Source organism: Chiloscyllium plagiosum, unplaced genomic scaffold, assembly GCF_004010195.1.
Source record: "Chiloscyllium plagiosum isolate BGI_BamShark_2017 unplaced genomic scaffold, ASM401019v2 scaf_3247, whole genome shotgun sequence".
NCBI lineage: Eukaryota > Metazoa > Chordata > Chondrichthyes > Orectolobiformes > Hemiscylliidae > Chiloscyllium > Chiloscyllium plagiosum.
In genome coordinates, this window is record NW_025211770.1 from 6,422 (window position 1) to 24,860 (window position 18,439).

The window sequence follows — 18,439 nt, forward strand, 5'->3', positions numbered from 1 at the left end:
CCCCAAGTGAGATCAGACAGTGCGTGACCCTCCCCCAGTGTGATCAGATAGTGTGTAACACCTCCTGAGATCAGTGTGAGATGCCTCCAGAGAGATTAAACCATGCCCCCCCCCCCTCCAGTGAGATTAGATAGTCCGTGTGTGTGTGACCCCCCAGTAAGATCCGAGGAGCAGTAAAATCGACGTTTCGGGCAAAAGCCCTTCATCAGGAATGCAAGCAGAGAGCCTGAAGGGTGGAGAGATAAGTGAGAGAAGGGTGGGCTGGGGAGAAAGTAGCATACAGTACAATGGGTGAGTGGGGGAGGGGATGAAGGTGATAGGTCGGGAGTGGATAGGTGGAAAAGAAGATAGACAGTTGGGACAAGTCATGGGGACAGGTCTGAGCTGGAAGTTTGGAACGGAGGTGAGGTGGGGGAAGGGGAAATGAGGAAACTGTTCACATTGATGCCCTGGGGTTGAAGTGTTGCGAGGTGGAAGATGAGGCGTTCTTCCTCCAGGCGTCTGGTGGTGAGGGAGCGGCGGTGAAGGAGGCCCAGGACCTCCATGTCCTCGGCACAGTGGGAGGGAGAGTTGAAATATTGGGCCACAGGGTGGTGTGGTTGACTGGTGTGGGTGTCCCAGAGATGTTCCCTAAAGCGCTCTGCTAGGAGGCGTCCAGTCTCCCCAATGTAGAGGAGACTGCATCGGGAACAATGGGTACAATAAATGATATTGGTGGATGTGCAGGTAAAACTTTGATGAATGTGGAAGGCTCCTTTAGAGTCTTGGACGGAGGTGAGGGAGCAGGTGTATGCGCAGGTTTTGCAATTCCTGCAGTGGTAGGGGAAGGTGCCAGGATGGGAGGGTGGGTTGAAGGGGGGGGCGTAGACCTGACCAGGTAGTCACAGAGGGAACGGTCATAGCGGAAGGTGGAAAGGGGTGGGGAGGGAAATATATCCCTGGTGGTGAAGTCTGTTTGAAGGTGGCGGAAATGTCAGCAGATGATTTGGTTTATGTGTAGGTTGAGGAGAAAGTGAGGTCTGCAGATGCTGGAGATCAGAGCTGAAAATGTGTTGCTGGAAAAGCGCAGCAGGTCAGGCAGCATCCAGGGAACAGGAGAATCGACGTTTCGGGCATAAGCCCTTCTTCAGGAATGAGGAAAGTTTGTCCAGCAGGCTAAGATAAAAGGTAGGGAGGAGGGAATTGGGGGAGGGGCGTCGGAAATGTGATAGGTGGAAAGAGGTCAAGGTGAGGGTGATAGGTCAGACTGGGGTGGGGGCGGAGAGGTCAGGAAGAAGATTGCAGGTTAGGAAGGCGGTGCTGAATTCGATGGATTTGACTGCGACAAGGTGGGGGGAGGAGAAATGAGGAAACTGGTGAAATCCGAGTTCATCCCTTGTGGTTGGAGGGTTCCTAGGCAGAAGATGAGGCGCTCTTCCTCCAACCGTCGTTTTGTTGTGGCGATGGAGGAGTCCAAAGACCTGCATATCCTTGGTGGAGTGGGAAGGGGAGTTGAAATGTTGAGCCACAGGGTGGTTGGGTTGTTGGTCCGGGTGTCCCAGAAACGTTCTCTGAAACGCTCCGCAAGTAGCCGGCCTGTCTCCCCAATATAGAGGAGGCCACACCGGGTGCAGAGGATGCAATAGATAATGTGTGTGGAGGTGCAGGTGAATCTGTGGCGGATATGGAAGTTTCCTTTGGGGCCTTGGAGGGAGGTGAGGGCGGAAGTCTTGCACCTCCTGCGGTTGCAGGGGAAGGTGCCGGAAGTGGAGGATGGATTGGTGGGGGGTGTGGATCTGACGAGGGAGTCATGGAGGGAGTGGTCTTTACGGAATGCTGATAGGGGAGGGAGGAAAATATATCCTTGGTGGTGGGGTCCGTTTGGAGGTGGCAGAATCCTTGGTGGTGGGGTCCATTTGGAGGTGGCGGTTGGTATGTGTAGGTTGGTAGGGTGGAAGGTGAGCACCAGGGGTGGTCTGTCCTTGTTACGGTTGGAGGGGTGAGGTCTGAGGGCAGAGGTGTGGGATGTGGACGAGATGCGTTGGAGGGCATCTTTAACCATGTGGGAAGGGAAATTGCGATCTCTAAAGAAGGGGGCCATCTGTTGTGGACCTGGTTCTCCTGGGAGCAGATACGGCTGAGGTGGAGGAATTGGGAATAAGGGATGGCATTTTTGCAGGAGGTAGGGTGGGAAGAGGTGTAATCCAGGTAGCTGTGGGAGTCGGTGGGTTTGCAAAAAATGTCGGTCGTCATTAATGGAGATGGAGAGGTCCAGGAAGGGGAGGGAGGTGTCAGAGATGGTCCAGGTAAATTTAAGGTCAGGGTGGAATGTGTTGGTAAAGATGATGAATTGCTCAACCTCCTCGCAAGAACACGAGGTGGCGCCAATGCAGTCATCAATGTAGCGGAGGAAGAGGTGGGGAGTAGTGCCGGTGTAATTACGGAAGATCGACTGTTCTATGTAGCCAACGAAGAGACAGGCATAGCTAGGGCCCATACGGGTGCCCATGGCTACCCCTTTGGTTTGGAGGAAGTGGGAGGATTCGAAGGAGAAATTGTTAATGGTGAGGACCAGTTCTGCCAAACGAATGAGAGTGTCGGTGGAAGGGTACTGTTGGGGATGTCGGGAGAGGAAGAAACGTAGGGCTTGGAGGCCCTGGTCATGGCGGATGGAGGTGTAGAGGGATTGGATATCCATGGTGAAGTTGAGGCATTGGGGGCCAGGGAAACGGAAATCTTGGAGGAGGTGGAGGGCGTGAGTGGTGTCTCGAATGTATGTGGGGAGTTCCTGGACTGGGAGGGATAGGACAGTGTCGAGGTAGGTAGAAATGAGTTCAGTGGGGCAGGAGCATGCTGAGACAATGGGTCGGCCAGGGTGGTCAGGCTTGTGGATCTTGGGAAGGAGGTAGAACCGGGCAGTGCGGGGTTCCCGGACTATGAGGTTGGAAGCTGTGGATGGGTGATCTCCTGAGCTGATGAGGTTCTGTATGGTCTGGGAGATGTTGTTTTGTTGAGGGGGGGCTGGGGTCATGGTCGAGGGGGCGGTAGGAAGAGGTGTCCTCGAGTTGGCATTTGGCTTCAGCAGTGTAGAGGTCAGTGCGCCAGACTACCTCTGTCACACCCTCTCTCCCAGTCACCTTCACTGTCTTTTTCACTTACCCTTTCTCTTACTAGCCCTCTAACTCTGTTGCTCCTCTCTCTCTGTCACCCTTCCCTCTCCTTGTCTGTCTCTCTCACACACACTCTAAGAGTTAGAGTCAGAAGATGTTGGCCCTCAAATGATAATGATGGGTCTGGAGTTCATTCATGAGTGACTGTTCTTGACAAGAAAGTGAAGTGGGAGTTCACAGGGGCATGCTGACATGGGGCACACAGACACAACATGGCCGCTGAGCCATAAGTTGGTTACTTCGCACGCTACACGGCTACTGAGCCATTACATGGAAACATACAGCAAAGCATACGCAGATACTGCCTGAGGCCAATAGGATATCAGCACAATAGACACAGAACATAGATGATCAGTTTAAGGCAGGTGGGGGACAGAATACACATCAGTAACGTCTATTGCTCATCGAAGTGTCTGAGTCCAGCCACCATCCTCAATAAAAATGTTAACTACCTGAGACTACTTGTATACAAGTGTAAATACTTCAAATTTGAATAATATAAAACAATCTTTCTTCTCAGGAAAAGCGATCATAACCAATTACTACAGCAATGAACATCTGCGTGGCTGCTAAAACTGTCAATGACTCTAATGTTTTCTGTAAACAAAACTTGCTGTAAAAAACAAAGACTCGATACTTGAACTATTATACCATGAAATGTGTAAAATATCCTGACATGTGCTCCGAGGGTGAGAGAAGGCTCGCAGCTGACAGCCGTGCTGGCGGATGTCTGTCTCTCCCTGGAGCTCCAGTTTCTTTATACAATCAACTCTGTCATTGAATCCCAATTCTGACTCAGAGACTGGTGATTTTCCCCGCCTGGTCAAATCCACTGCCCATACATTCAGAAATGGAGAGTTGTTTTTAGCACCTCGATAGATGTGGTGCATTTCAAGATATCTGATCTGTTAGTGAGTTAGGCTCCAAGATCAGGAATCTGCACTTTCTTTAGATTAGATTAGATTTTAGATTAGATTAGATTACAGTGTGGAAACAGGCCCTTCGGCCCAACAAGTCCACACCGACCCGCCGAAGCGAAACCCACCCATACCCCTACATTTAGCCCTTACCTAACACTACGGGCAATTTAGCATGGCCAATTCACCTGACCCTGCACATCTTTGGACTGTGGGAGGAAACCGGAGCACCCGGAGGAAACCCACGCAGACACGGGGAGAACGTGCAAACTCCACACAGTAAGTCGCCTGAGTCGGGAATTTGTTCCAATGTTTTCACTGTCTCTGAGTTTTGAAAGCTGTTCAGGAATTATTGTCAGTTGGATAAAGAGGAATCTCTGGAATTTGTAATTCAATATTAATGTAATCAAGAGTTAGTGGTGGAGGGAATGATTAAGGGATGGTGGCACATGTCAGTCACGTTTGACAAATATGGCCAATTTTGAAGAATAGGAACAAGCAGATTGTACAGATTTCAAGACCATGCTGATAAAGTGGTTCACAGGTACATACAGTTACTCAATATAAAAGGAATGACTGACTGACTGGGTATAAAGTTTTATTCATGTTTGTGCTCACAGGTCCAGACTCCACAATCACTAAGTTCTTGAGAGAGTGTAAGAGCTACTAGCTATTCCGGATGGTGAAATTCTACTGGGACAGACTTGAGCAGGCGATTGAAGAAGGGGTCGATGGTCTCAGCTCATTGTTAACATTTGAGAGGATTTTCAGTGGAAAAGAACATTCAGTAAGTGGAAGGGACACAGAATGGTTCCAATTATATAACAATCACAAACTGGCAGAATAACAATAAAAGGATATGTTGGATGAAGAAAAAGACCAAAGTTTTCAAACTTTGGGGGGGATCGGATCTGGATTGAATGCCTGGGACTCAGTGATTTTATGACTTGTTAAGTATTGGTATACCTGATGTCATCAGCTTAGAAGAAGTTTTATCCTTTCATCACTTCAACTAATTCTCAACTACAATCTGAAGCTGTAACTAACTTTACTATCTCTGTGTTCTTTGTCCTTCGACTGAGCTTTTAATTCTTTGTCCCCTACATCACAAATATTGCTTGCTTTTCCCTCTATTATTCCAGTGTCTCCTATCTCAGTCTGCGAGTTGATGAAACACCCATCCATGCCTTTGACACACGAAGCAATAATACTTTTTTCAAACTCATTCACGGGATAAGGTCATCACTGGCCAAGCCAGCATTTATTGCCCACTGGGCAGTTAAAAGTCAAGCACATTGCTGTGGGTCTGGAGTCACGTTTTGGCCAGACCAGGTAAGGATGGAAGTTTCCTTCCCTAAAGGACACCAGTGAACATTGGATTGTTTTTTCCAACAATCATTAATGGATTCTTGATCATCATTAGATTTTTAATTCCAGATTTTACCGAGTTTGAATTCCATCACCTGCTGTGGTGGGATTCAAACCCGGGTCCCCAGAGCATCACCCGGATCTCTGCATTAACAGTCTAACGATAATACCACTAGGCTATTGCCTCCCCAATAATTTAAATAATACTGTGACAGACTTCCCTTTGAGCACATTAAACTTCAGTCATCCAAAGCCTTTTTGCATGTACCCTATCCCACCTGACTGCCACTTAGTTCGCATTCTTTTGCTTATTTAATTCAGTGCTGCTGATGCTCACATGACTATCATTCAAATACCCTGCCTCCAGTTTAAGTCCGTTCATGGCCTGTAACCCTCCAGGACCACTTGAAATCTGTGTTCCCTCTGAGTCTGTGTTCTTCCTTACACGGTACCTTCACCTGCTCAGCGGTGACTGGGTTTGAATCAAGTTCAGCGTGATAGTGAGACAGAGATGGTCATGCCCTTGAATGGGGAAGGAAGGCAGCAAATCGGGCTCTTAATTCAGAAACTGATCAATTGACAATTCTGTGCCATGAGCATTACTTCTCACTTGTCAACCCAATCCAGGCTGTCGGCCGGGGCTTGCTGCACATGGTTGAACGCAGTTGATCCCAGGACACAGTGCTGAGATACTGTTACAGTGATTGTCTGGAGCTGAAATAATTGTCTTCCTAAACAATGAGCATGTGCTTTTGCACAAGATATTAGGCAAACAAGTGAAGTGTTTTCAAGAAAAAGGTAATTGACATGAACCGTAATTTTGAATGATGAACAGTTTAGACTGGAGGGGCTGAATGGGCCAATTCTGTTCTTCACTGTTTTGTCCTTAATCAGACTGGATCATGCCCAGTAACTATACTTAAAGCAACTCTGAGATACAGTTAATGGAAAAGCCATGCTCGGGGGCAAAATGGCAAATTTAGGATCCTATCTTTCCAGAAGTGGTTTACAGTATGCTCACCTATTCACCATGGATCAGGATATGGTACAGTGACTGCTTTCCAGGCTCAAAATAACTGGGGTATCCAATTCCTGAGGAGATCCCTTTCTTCTCATTACCAATATTGATCTTTATCTCCATGACCATGGATGGCACAGGGGCACAGTGGTTAGCACTGTTGCCTCACAACACTAGAGACCCGGGTTCAGTTCCCACCTCAGGCAACTGTCTGTGTGGAGTTTGCACATTCTCCCCGTGGGTTTCCTCTGGGTGCTCCGGTTTCCAGTTAGGTGAATTGGCCATGCTAAATTGCCCGTAGTGTTAGGTGAAGGGGTTAATGTAGGGGAACGGGTCTGGGTGGGTTGCTCTTCAGAGGGTCGGTGTGGACTTGTTGGGCCGAAGAGACTGTTTCCACACTAAGTAATCTACTCAATCTATAAATGATTATTCTTTCCAGGCAATCACTGACCTCATGGAGAAGAGAAACCAGGCAGACAGTTCCAAAATGCTGCTAAATCTGGTGATGGAGAAAAGCCCTCAGGCCCAAAGGGTGATGTGGGATTCCTTTGTGAAAATACGTCATGGGGTCCCAAAGTTGGATAAAATACTAAAAGAAATAGAGGAACATGGTACAGTAGAGTCTCATATTATTTCATTTCAGATTGGAGCACTTCATATTTTGCCACAATGTTGCACAGACCAGAATTAATGAAATCTAAATAATCTGAACAGGTCCTGATCTATTTCATTATATGGATATGGTCCGAAATCTATCCGAAACACCCAGTCACCTCAAAGGTAATTAATAATATGGATATTTTAAATCATTTTATTTCATTTCTGCACCAGCATGTTTGACTTTAGCTATTTGTTTAAGGTTTCAAAATTTGAGAATCTGAAAGTCAGAGCTGGGAGACATGATTCTAATTGGCTTGAATTTCAACTATTTTGCGTAGATTCAATGTATACAGTTCATGCAGTTTATCACGCAGCGTGAAAGTTGCATCAGGTACCCAATACACCGTACACACCTGGCAGGATCCTTATACACTCTGAACTCCAGTACATGCCTGGCAGGGTCCTTATACACTGTGAAACCCAGTACATGCCTGGCCTGGTCATTATACACCCTGAAACCCAGTACTTGCCTGGCCTGGTCATTATACACCCTGAAACCCAGTACATGCCTGGCAGGATCATTATACACTCTGAAACCCAGTACATGCCTGGCAGGGTCCTTATACACTCTGAAACCCAGTACATGCCTGGCAGGGTCCCTATACACTCTGAAACCCTGTACATGCCTGGCAGGGTCCTTATACACTCTGAAACCCAGTACATGCCTGGCAGGGTCCTTATACACTCTGAAACCCTGTACATATCTGGCAGGGTCCTGTTACGCTGTGAAACCCTGTACATACCTGGCAGGATTGTGTTATGCTGTGAAACCCCGTACACGCCTGGCAGGATTGTGTTACACTTAAGTGACGCTTGCTAAACACATATTTTAGAATATGAATTGTAGTTCTATCTCTATCATGCTTATTGTGTGGAAATGAGAGCATTACTGTAAGGTTTGACACAGTGACAGCAAATTAATTTGTGGTGGTGGTCCCATTCATCTGCTGCACTTGTCCTTCAAAACTGGAGGTACAGTCTAAAGAATCAGGTAAATTGTGGCAGTGCATCTTCCAGAAGATGTACATAGCTGCCGTTGTGTGTCCACAGTGAATGGGGTGAATATTGAAGGTGATGCAACTCATCCCAGTCCAACATTTGCACTAACCCAAGCAAACGGAGAGAATTCCATTCACCCATCTGGGCTTGCAGTTTGTAGGTAGGCTTTTGGGGGACATGAGGTGAGTTATCTGTGAGAATTTGTAAGATAATGTCTGTTATAAGACTTATTATAAACCTTGAAGGGAATATATCACCTTCATAAAAATCTCCATGACCAATACTAAAGATTTTGAATTCTTTCTCAACTGTCCTTTGCTTACAACTCACATTTTAATGCATGGATGTTTAACTTCTGCACAAATTGTGTTGGCTCTGTGCTTGTAATGCAGCATTTTACTGTCTTCTTCAAAAGACATTTTGACTTTTGTTTTCTTTCAATGTTAATATAACTAACATGGAGAACTGATTTCTGTCTGTTCCAATTGAAGATGTTCAACAGAAACACAAGGAGACACTCCATGTCCAAACTGAAATACTGCGAGTGAATACTATCCTCATAAAGGTCAAGGTGAAGATTTTCCAGCTGGTTGGTAGATATACTGAGCTATCAGTTATTTCTACTGTTCGAGATCGGACACTTGTCGAACATGAACTGCTAGCAAGAGGCCGAGATCATGAAGAGTGGAGGGAGAAACATCTCCAGAAAGTACTGGAAAAAATCCGACCTGATCAGTTGTTCCACAGCAGTTTTTCTCCCCGAAAATATACTGGAAGTTCAGAAGCACTGAGCGGAGTCCCAGGAATTGGAAAATCAACAATGGTACAAAAGATGATTTATGACTGGGCCACTGGGAAAATATACCCAGAGTTCCAATTTATATTCAGTTTTAAATTCCAGGATTTGAACATTATTAACTGTCAGATAAACCTGAGGAATCTGATATTGGATCAGTACCCTTACTTTGGGACTACTCTAGAAGAACTCTGGAAGAACCCAGAAGGATTGCTCTTTATATTTGATGGTTTGGATGAATTCAAGAAGAGTATTTATTTTTCTGATAATCGGAGAGATACAGAACCTCGGCTCATGTGCAATGATCCTGAGTGCTGATGTGAAGTATCTGACATTGTGTACAGTTTAATCCAGCACAAGCTGCTCCCTGGATGTTCAGTGCTCGTGACCAGCCGTCCCACCAGATTGCATTTATTGGAAAAGGCTGTGATCAGTATCTGGGCTGAAATCCTGGGATTTGTTGGTGATGAACGGAAGGAATATTTCAGCAGGTTTTTTTGAGGATCAGACAGTGTCAGCAGCTGTTTACAAGTATGTAGAGGAGAGTGAGATCCTGTACACCATGTGCTACAACCCTTCATACTGCTGGATCCTCGGTCTATCACTGGGTCCCTTCTTCACACAAAGGAATAGGAAACAACAGCAGGTTCCCAAGACCATCACCCAACTGTATTCCTACTACATTTACAACATTCTGAAAAACCATAGCCGTCAGATTGAAAATCCCCGTGATGTGTTTCTGAAGCTTGGTGAGATGGCCTTCACTGGCATCTCTGAGAAGAAGATTGTGTTTAGAACTGGAGACTTGATTCAGCACAGTCTGCAACCTTCCCAGTTCCTGTCTGGATTTATGATGGAACTTTTGGAGAGAGATTATTCTGCACAGATTGTGTGCCACACATTCCCACATCTCACCATCCAAGAATTTGTAGCGGCCCTTGCCCAATTCCTGACTCCTGATCCCAGGGACATTCAGAAATTGCTCAGTGAGGCCTATAGTAAGGAAGATGGGCGATTTGAAATATTCATCTGTTTTGTTGTGGGTCTCTCCTCCCCACAGTCAGCTTATCCTCTGGAAGAGTTTCTGTGTCCGTTTCTTCATCAGACGGTCAATCAGCCTGTTGATTGGATGATGGACATTGTTAAAGGACAGATTGGAAACACTAAGACTATAACTGGTAAAAGAAACCTCCTGAATACATTGCACTACCTGTTTGAGTCTCAGAATAAATCACTTACATGGAACTCAGTGAAAGATGTGGAAATATTTTCATTAAGTGATTTGAGACTGACCCCAATAGACTGTGTCGTCCTCTGTTTTGTTATTGAATTCTGTGATTCACTAAAAGAACTTGATCTTGAGAATTGCTACATTCAGTACGAAGGACTGCAGCGATTGGGACCCATACTTCACAAATGCCGAGAGCTGAGGTAACTATCTGTCTCTAATTTTTGAGCAGCCATGGATTGTGTCTTTTCTCCATAATGAAGGGAGACGAAGAATTCAGTTGGATCAGAGAGAATCATTTTCGATACAATTTACTAAGAATGAATATTGATGACAGATTCCACTAAGACTGAAGTTGGATGAACTTTGGATCATTCGGGAGGCAGAGGGGGTTATTGACAGGACTTACAGAGAGGTAGCCACTCCCCAGATAAAAGAAAAAGACAGATGGCTGACAGTTAGGGGACAGAAAGGGAACCGGCAGGCAGTGCAGGGATCTCTTTTGGCCATTCCCCTCAATGATAAGTACACCATATTGGATACTGTTGGGGTGGATTACTTGCCAGGGGAAAGCAGTGGGGCACCTGTTACTCAGAAGGGAAGGGGGAAGAGGAGCAGAGCAGTAGTCATTGGGGTCTCGATAGTTAGGGGGACAGATAGTAGGTTCTGTGGGGACAAGAGAGATGGTTGGTGTGTTGCCTCCCGGTACCAGGGTCTGTGATGTCTCTGATTGTGTTTTTGGAATCCTTCGGGAGGAGGGAGAGCAGTCCCAAGTCGTGGTCCACATTGGCATCAACGACATAGATCGGAAGAGAGATGGGGACTTGAGGCAGAAATTCAGGGAGCTAGGATGGAAGCTGAGAGCTAGGACAAACAGAGTTGTTTTCTCCGGTTTGCTGCCCGTGCCACGTGCTCGTGAGGTGAGGAAGAGGGAGAGAAAGGAGTTGAACACGTGGGTTTCAGGTTTTTGGATAATTGGAGCTCTTTCTGGGGTAGGTGGGACCTCTACAAGCAGGATGGGGTACCAATATCCTGGGTGGGAAATTCGCTAAAACTATTAAGGTGGATTGAAACTAATACAGCAGGGGGATGGGAACCAAATTTGTAGGACAGGTACAGAAGAGGATGAGAGTAGGGAGTTCCAAAATCAAATATCTGACACTGGCAAGCGAGAACTTGGATTGAAGTGTGTGTACTTCAACATGAGGAGCATCCGAAATAAAGTGGGTGAACTGGCAGCGTGGGTTGGTACCTGGGACTTCGATGTTGTGGCCATTACGTAGACATGGATAGAGCAGGGCCAGGAATGGCTGTTGCAGGTTCCAGGATTCAGATGTTTCAGTAAGAACAGGGAAGATGGTAAAAGACGGGGAGGTGTGGCATTGTTGATCAGGGACAATATTACAGTTGTAGAAAGTAGTATTGACTGAGGTTAGAAACTGGAAAGAAGAAGACACCATGCTGGGAGTTTTCTTAAGGCCTCCAAATAGTCCCAGAGGAAAGGATAGCAAAGATGATTCTCGATAGGAATGAGAGAGACAGGGTAATTGTCATGGGGGACTTCAACTATCCAAATATTGACTGGGATCACTACAGTACGAGTACTATAGATGGGTCAGTATTTGTCCAGTGTGTGCAGGAGGGCTTCCTGACACAGTATGTAGACAGGGCCTACAAGGGGCGAAGCCACTTTAGATTTAGTACTGGGTAACGAGCCTGGCCAGGTGTGAGATTTGGAAGTAGGTGAGCACTTTGGAGGCAGCGATCACAATTCTGGTAAGGTTTACTTTAGTGATGGAAAGGGATAGGTGTTCTCCACTGAGCAAGAGTTACAGCAGGGGGAAGGGAAATTACGATGCAATTAGGAAAGATTTAGGAAGCGTAGAATGGGGAAGGAAACTGCAGGGGATGAGCACATTAAAAATGTGGAGCTTATTCAAGGAAAAGCTCCTGTTTGTCGTAGATAAGTTTGTCCCTGACAGGCAGGGAGGAAGATATAGAATGCGTGAGCCATGGTTTACTAAGGAAGTGGAATCCCTAGTCAAGAAGAAGAAGAAGGCTTATGTTCGGACAAAATGTGAAAACTCAGTTAGGGTGCTTGAGGTTAAAAGGAAGTCAGGAAAGACCTAAAAAGAGAGCTCAGAAGAGCCAGGAGGAGAAATGAAAAGTTGTTGGCAAATAGGATCAGGGTTAACCCTTAGGCTTTCCATAGGTAGGTCAGGAATAAAAGAATGACGAGAGTTAAATTTGGGCCAATCAAGGATAATAGTGGGAAGTTGTGTGTGGAGTCAGACGAGATAGGGGAAGCACTAAATAAGTATTTTTTGACAGTGTTCATTATAGAAAATGAAAATGTTAGCGAGGAAGATACAGAGATACTTGCATCTAGACTAGAAGAGATTGAGGTTCACAAGGAAGGTATAAGAAATACTGCAGAGTTTGAAAATAGACAAGTCCCCTGGGCCGGATGAGATCTATCCTAGGATCCTCTGGGAAGCAAGGGAAGAGATTGCCGAGCCTTTGGCATTGATCTTCAAAACATCATTATCGACAGGAATAGTGCCTGAAGACAGCAAATGTGGTTCCCTTGTTCAGAAAGGGGAGTTGAGACAACCCTGGTAATTACAGACCAGTGAGTCTCACTTCAGTTGTTGGTAAACTATTGGAAAAGGTTATAAGAGATAGGATTTATAACCATCTAGAAAAGAATAAACTGATCAGGGACAGTCAGCACAGTTTTGTGAAGGGTAAGTCGTGCCTAACGAATCTTATTGAGTTTTTTGACAAAGTGACCAAACAGGTTGATAAGAGTAAATCGGTTGATGTGGTGTATATGGATTTCAGCAAGGCGTTCGATAAGGTTCCCCACAGTAGGCTATTCTACAAAATGCGGAGGAATGGGATTGTGGGAGACTTGACAGTTTGAATCAGTAATTGGCTTGCTGAAAGAAAACAGAGGGTTGTAGTTGATGGAACATGTTCATCTTGTTGTCCAGTTACTAGTGGCGTACTGCAAGGGTCGGTGTTGGGTCCACTGCTGTTCGTCATTTTTATAAATGACCTGGAAGAGGGCTTAGAAGGGTGGGTTAGTAAATTTGCAGATGACACTAAGGTCGGTGCAGTTGTGGATAGTGACAAAGTCTTTCTGCAACAGTAGGTTGCAGAAAGACATAGATAGGATGCAAAGCTGGGCTCAGAGGTGGAAAATGGAGTTTAATGCGGACAAGTGTGAGGTGATACGTTTGGACGGAGTAATCGGAATGCAAAATACTGGGCTAATGGTAAGATTCTTGGGAATGCAGATGAGCAGAGAGATCTCGGTGTCCATGTACACAGATCCGTGAAAGTTGTCAGCGAGATTGACAGGGTTGTTAAGAAGGCATACAGTGTTTTGGCCTTTATTAAAAGAGGGATTGAGTATTGTGTACAGTTCTGGTCATCGCATTATAAGAAGGATGTGGAAGCTTTGGAAAGGGTGCAGAAGAGGTTCACTAGGATGTTGCCTGGTATGGAAGGAATGTCTTACGAAGAAAAGCTGAGAGTCTTGAGGTTTTTCTCGTTGCGAGAAGAAGGTTGAGAGGTGACTTAATAGAGACATACAAGATAATCAGAGGGTTAGACAGCGTGGACAGTGAGAGCCTTTTTCCAAGTATGGGAATGGCAAACATGAGGGGACACAACTTTAAAATGCTATCATCCACAACTCTATCATCCATTTACTTACTTTTTTTCTCACCAATTTGACAGAAGACTCACCCAGGAATCTATGTGTACATTTCTCTCTTCACCTCCCCTGCACTAAGAAGTGGGTGTATGAATTGCTTGTGCGATCAATCTTTGCTAACCATTGTCTCCAGTTATATGATACTATTTATATCTAGCTGATTTGTGCTGATATTATGTTTGAATTAATAATTATCGTTTCTGCACTAACACAACTTTGTTTCTTCCACTTGCTTTCCCCAAGTGCATCAATCTTGCAATGTTGAGTTCTCTGTCAAAATGTTTCAGTGTCTCAGTAATTTCTCCTCGGTATTTTTGCCTTTGTTCTTCCTGAGAGACTTTAACAGATTTTAATGGTGATTCCTCTTATTCTATTTTAACCATCACTTTGCTCTCATACTCATGAATCCTGTTTTTCTGTTTCACCTCTGTCGGTAATGTTATGGCCTAGGCCAGACCACTCAAAGCATTCTTGAGCAGGCAACCTAGACTATAACTTTACAATTTGTTTTGGTAAGTGTACAGTGAGAATTTACCTGGAGTAAGTTAGCTAGGTTGACTACGAGGTTTTAAAACAGACAGAAATTTATTCACAAAATTCACAATGAAACACAAAGAACGGAATAAAGAAATTCCTCAGTTACTTTCATTTTTGCCTCCAGTGGGGCCATTTGTCCATGTCCAGTAACATGGCCTAGGAAGGGGACTTGGGCTTTGGCAAATTCACTTTTAGCTATGTTTACCCACCAGCCTGCCTTCCGAAGTCAGTGGAATAAGTCCGATAAATGCTGTAAATGTTCCTTCCATGAGTGACTAAAAATCAGGTCATCAATATACACCACAGTTGGGTAATCCAACAATGACTTTATTAGTCAGTCTCTGAAATGTGGCTGGAGCATTTTTCATATTAAATGGCATGACTTTGAACTGATATAGTCCATGAAAGCCAAAATTGCTTTGGCTTTCTCTGAGAAGGGTACTTGCCAGTAATATCTGAGCAAATCCAACTTAGATATGTAAGTTTCTTGTCCCACTTTTTTGACACAGTCCTGCAACCGTGGAATTGGATATGCATCAGTCTTTGTAACGACGTTGACTTTGTGATAGTCCACACATATCCATCGAGTACCATCCGACTCTGACACCATGACTATGGGTGGGCTCCAGTCACTGTAAGTCACTTCGATTATGTCATCTTGGAGCATGTGCTCTTTCCTCTTCTGAACCTGTGCCAACTTTAGAGGGTTATGCCGATAAGGATGTTGCTTAATCGGAACAGCATCTCCTATCTCTACATCATGCACAATTAGGTTAGTAATTCCCAGTTTATTTCTGCATATTTCTTCCCATGTGATAATAATAACTCTTTCAGGTCATTTTGATTTTCTTGTGGAAGGTAACTCAATAATTTATGTAAATTTTTGTATCTTCCTTGTTGTTCAATTCTTGGTTCTTCCTTCTGTGTTGTAATCATTAACACCTTCTCTTCTTGCTTTCCTTGCCTATCAAAATACCCTTTGTGCATATTCACATGACACACTCTGTGAGATTTCTTCCTCTCTGGAGTTCTTATCAAGTAGTTCACCTCACTCAATTTCCTCTCGAGTTAATAAGGTCCACTAAGCCTTGCTTTCACCTATCACTGGAAGTAACACCAATGCCTTATCCCAATTGCAAAATTGCGAATTTGTGATTTCTTACCCGCTTCCTGTTTCATTGTATACTTTTATGCTGTGATACTTTTAAATGCTGCATCTGAGGAGCAGGAAACATCGATTTTCCTGCTACTCGCATGCTGCCTGACCTGCTGTGCTTTTCCAGTACCACACTCTTGGCTCTAATCTGCAGCATCTGCAGTACTCACTTTTGCCTACTTTTAAATGCTGTCTAGCCAACTCTCCAACTCTATTTAATCTTTCTCTAAAATTTGACACATAGTCCAAATAGGTGGTCTCTGAATTCTGACTTATTCATTTTTCTTTAATCAATTTTAACGGCCTTCTTACTTCATGCCCAAATATTCATTCAAATGGACTGAATTTGGTCATTTCATTTGATGGAATCGCAGAAAGTACAAATATCCCTTATCCCAATCATCTGGATCATCCTGACAGTAAGCCCTCTAGATGGTCTTTAGTGTTTGATGCCATCTCTCTAGCGCTACCTGCGATTCTGGATGGTACGTGTAGATTTGAATTGCTTTAGTTCCCAAGTTATCCGAAACCTCGTTGAATAGTTTGAATGTAAAGTTTGATCCTTGATCTGACTGGATCTCTATTGGTAGTTTGTATCTGGTAAAGACTTTAAGTAATTCTTCTACAACCCTTTTAACTGTGATGTTGCATGATGGGATTTCCTCTGGAAATCTAGTCGACATCCATTATTGTTTGAAGTAGGGGACCTACACAATCAATCAAAACTCTTGTGAAAGGTTCCTCAAATGCGAGAATAGGAATTAAAGGTGCAGGATTTTTTACTACCTGTGATTTTTCTGATTTGCTGAAATGTATGACATGTCTGGCAAAATTCAACTACGTTCTTGTGTAGTCCAGGCCAGTAAAAATACCTTTGTATTTTAACCTGTGTTTTCCTCATCCCTAAATGACCTCCAAGTGATCGTTGATGCGCCACTCGCAGCACCTCCTTTCTATACCCTACTGGCAAAACAATTTGATGAATCTGCCCATTTCCCATCAGCTTAAATGTGTGATGGTCTCCATTTCCTCATTAAAATATCATTTGTTAAGTCATAACACACAGGGATGCATTCACTCTCCTATGTAAATGCCTTTTTGATATAACTCTTTTAAGTTCTCATTTTTCTGATCTAATTCGATAAGCTTAGCAGAGCTAAAGATACTTGCATGTTTATCTAGTTGCTCCTGCTCTGTCCCACTTACCTGATCAAAAAAAGTCTTGGATATCCATATGTCAGCTTCCTTATCCGTACCTTTTATCTTTCTTGCTTCAACTTGTGCCTCTGTGATCTTGTGACCACACAATCAGGGCAAATTCCTGAATACACATTCTTCATTTCTTCAGTTGCCTGCGTCTCCACTGACTTTTCGTTTGGAGTAGGCAACATGCCTAACAGTGTATCAGTTATATCATTTGCAAGGACAAATTGTATTCCTGAAGCTGAGAGTTTGTCCAGTACTCCTGGCATAAATTCTCCACTCTTCCCTGGACTCTCGACCTCGTTTTACATAATTGAGTGTTTTTTGCCTCACCATGAATTCCTGTTACCAGTACCTTTTCTGGCATTAGTCTCTCAAGAGTACATTATCTCCTCATCCTTCAACATCACAAACTGAGAGGATCCTGTGTCCCTCAATATTGTAACCTCTTTACCTGTTTCTCCAGGCCTATGTGAATAAACTTTACCCTTGCATGTATATTTTTTAAGCAGATCTGTCATTTCCTCCTTAACCAACCTCTGATCAACTTGTACGCTCTGAGTCCGTTATCTAACTTCCCTTATGCTTTTTGTTACTAGTCCAACGAAACTTCCAGGCTTGTCTGGTTTTTCTACAACTGGCTTTCTTCTAGCCCACCAACACTGTGATTTCGTGTGGCCCACTTTATTACAATGAAAACACTGGACCCTTTTAATTTCTTTGTCCCCCTCAAGGGTTTCTTTTTTACCCTGTGGTAAGGTATCCTTATGATCTTCACTGAGATCTACCTTTCCCTTCTCACTTGAGGATATCTCTTTGTCCCAGTTTATATCCTTCATGGACTGAAATTGATTCGGGAAGCCAAACAGAGTTTTATGGACCAGCTCATAATCATCAGCCACTTCAGCTGCTAACCTTGCCATTTTAACTGTCTGCTGTTTCACATTAGTTCGCACTACTTCAGGTAGTGAATTTTTGAATTCCTCCAAAATAATTACCTCTCTAAGAGCATCGTGGGTTTGCTCAATTTTTAAAGCTCTTATCCAACTATCGAAATTACTCTGTTTGATCCTTTCAAATTCAATACAGGTTTGATCAGCGTCCCACCTTGGATTCCTGAAATGTTGCCGCTCGACTTCTGGTACAAACTCATATGCAATTAAAATTGCTTTTTTCACCTCCTCATATTCCCCAGATACCTCCTCAGATAGGGATGTGAATACCCCTACCCTACCTACAAATTTCGTTTCAATCAACAAAACACATGTTGCCACTGGCCACTGCATTTTAGCCACCTTTTCAAATGAGATGAAGAAGGCTTCCACATTCTTCTCATCAAATTTAGGCAATGCTTGAACATATTTAAAGTTTCTCGCCTGGCTTCTGACTACCAGGGCTTCCTCACTTCAGCCGTTATCTCCAGCCTTTTAAGCTGACTTTCCTTTTTAAGTATCAGTGTTTGAAGTTCTAAATCTCTCTCTTTTTCTTTCTATCCTGCAGCTCTCTCTTTTTTCCTCTCTTCTGTTTTTAATCGTAACTCAAACTGTTTCATTTCTGCTGCCTTTTCCCTAGCTCTCGCCTCTAATTTCAGCTGCTTTATTTGTAATTGAATACTTGCTGTCTCTACAGATTCTGATGGTTTCTTCAGCATGTTTAAATGCTGAGCTACTGCTGTAATTATCTC

At 44.2% G+C, this 18,439-nt stretch overlaps 1 pseudogene; it reads left to right on the plus strand.

Moving 5' to 3' along the window:
* Positions 1–4,305: 4,305 nt before the first annotated feature.
* Positions 4,306–15,064, plus strand: LOC122547117 (annotated as a pseudogene).
* Positions 15,065–18,439: the final 3,375 nt, after the last annotated feature.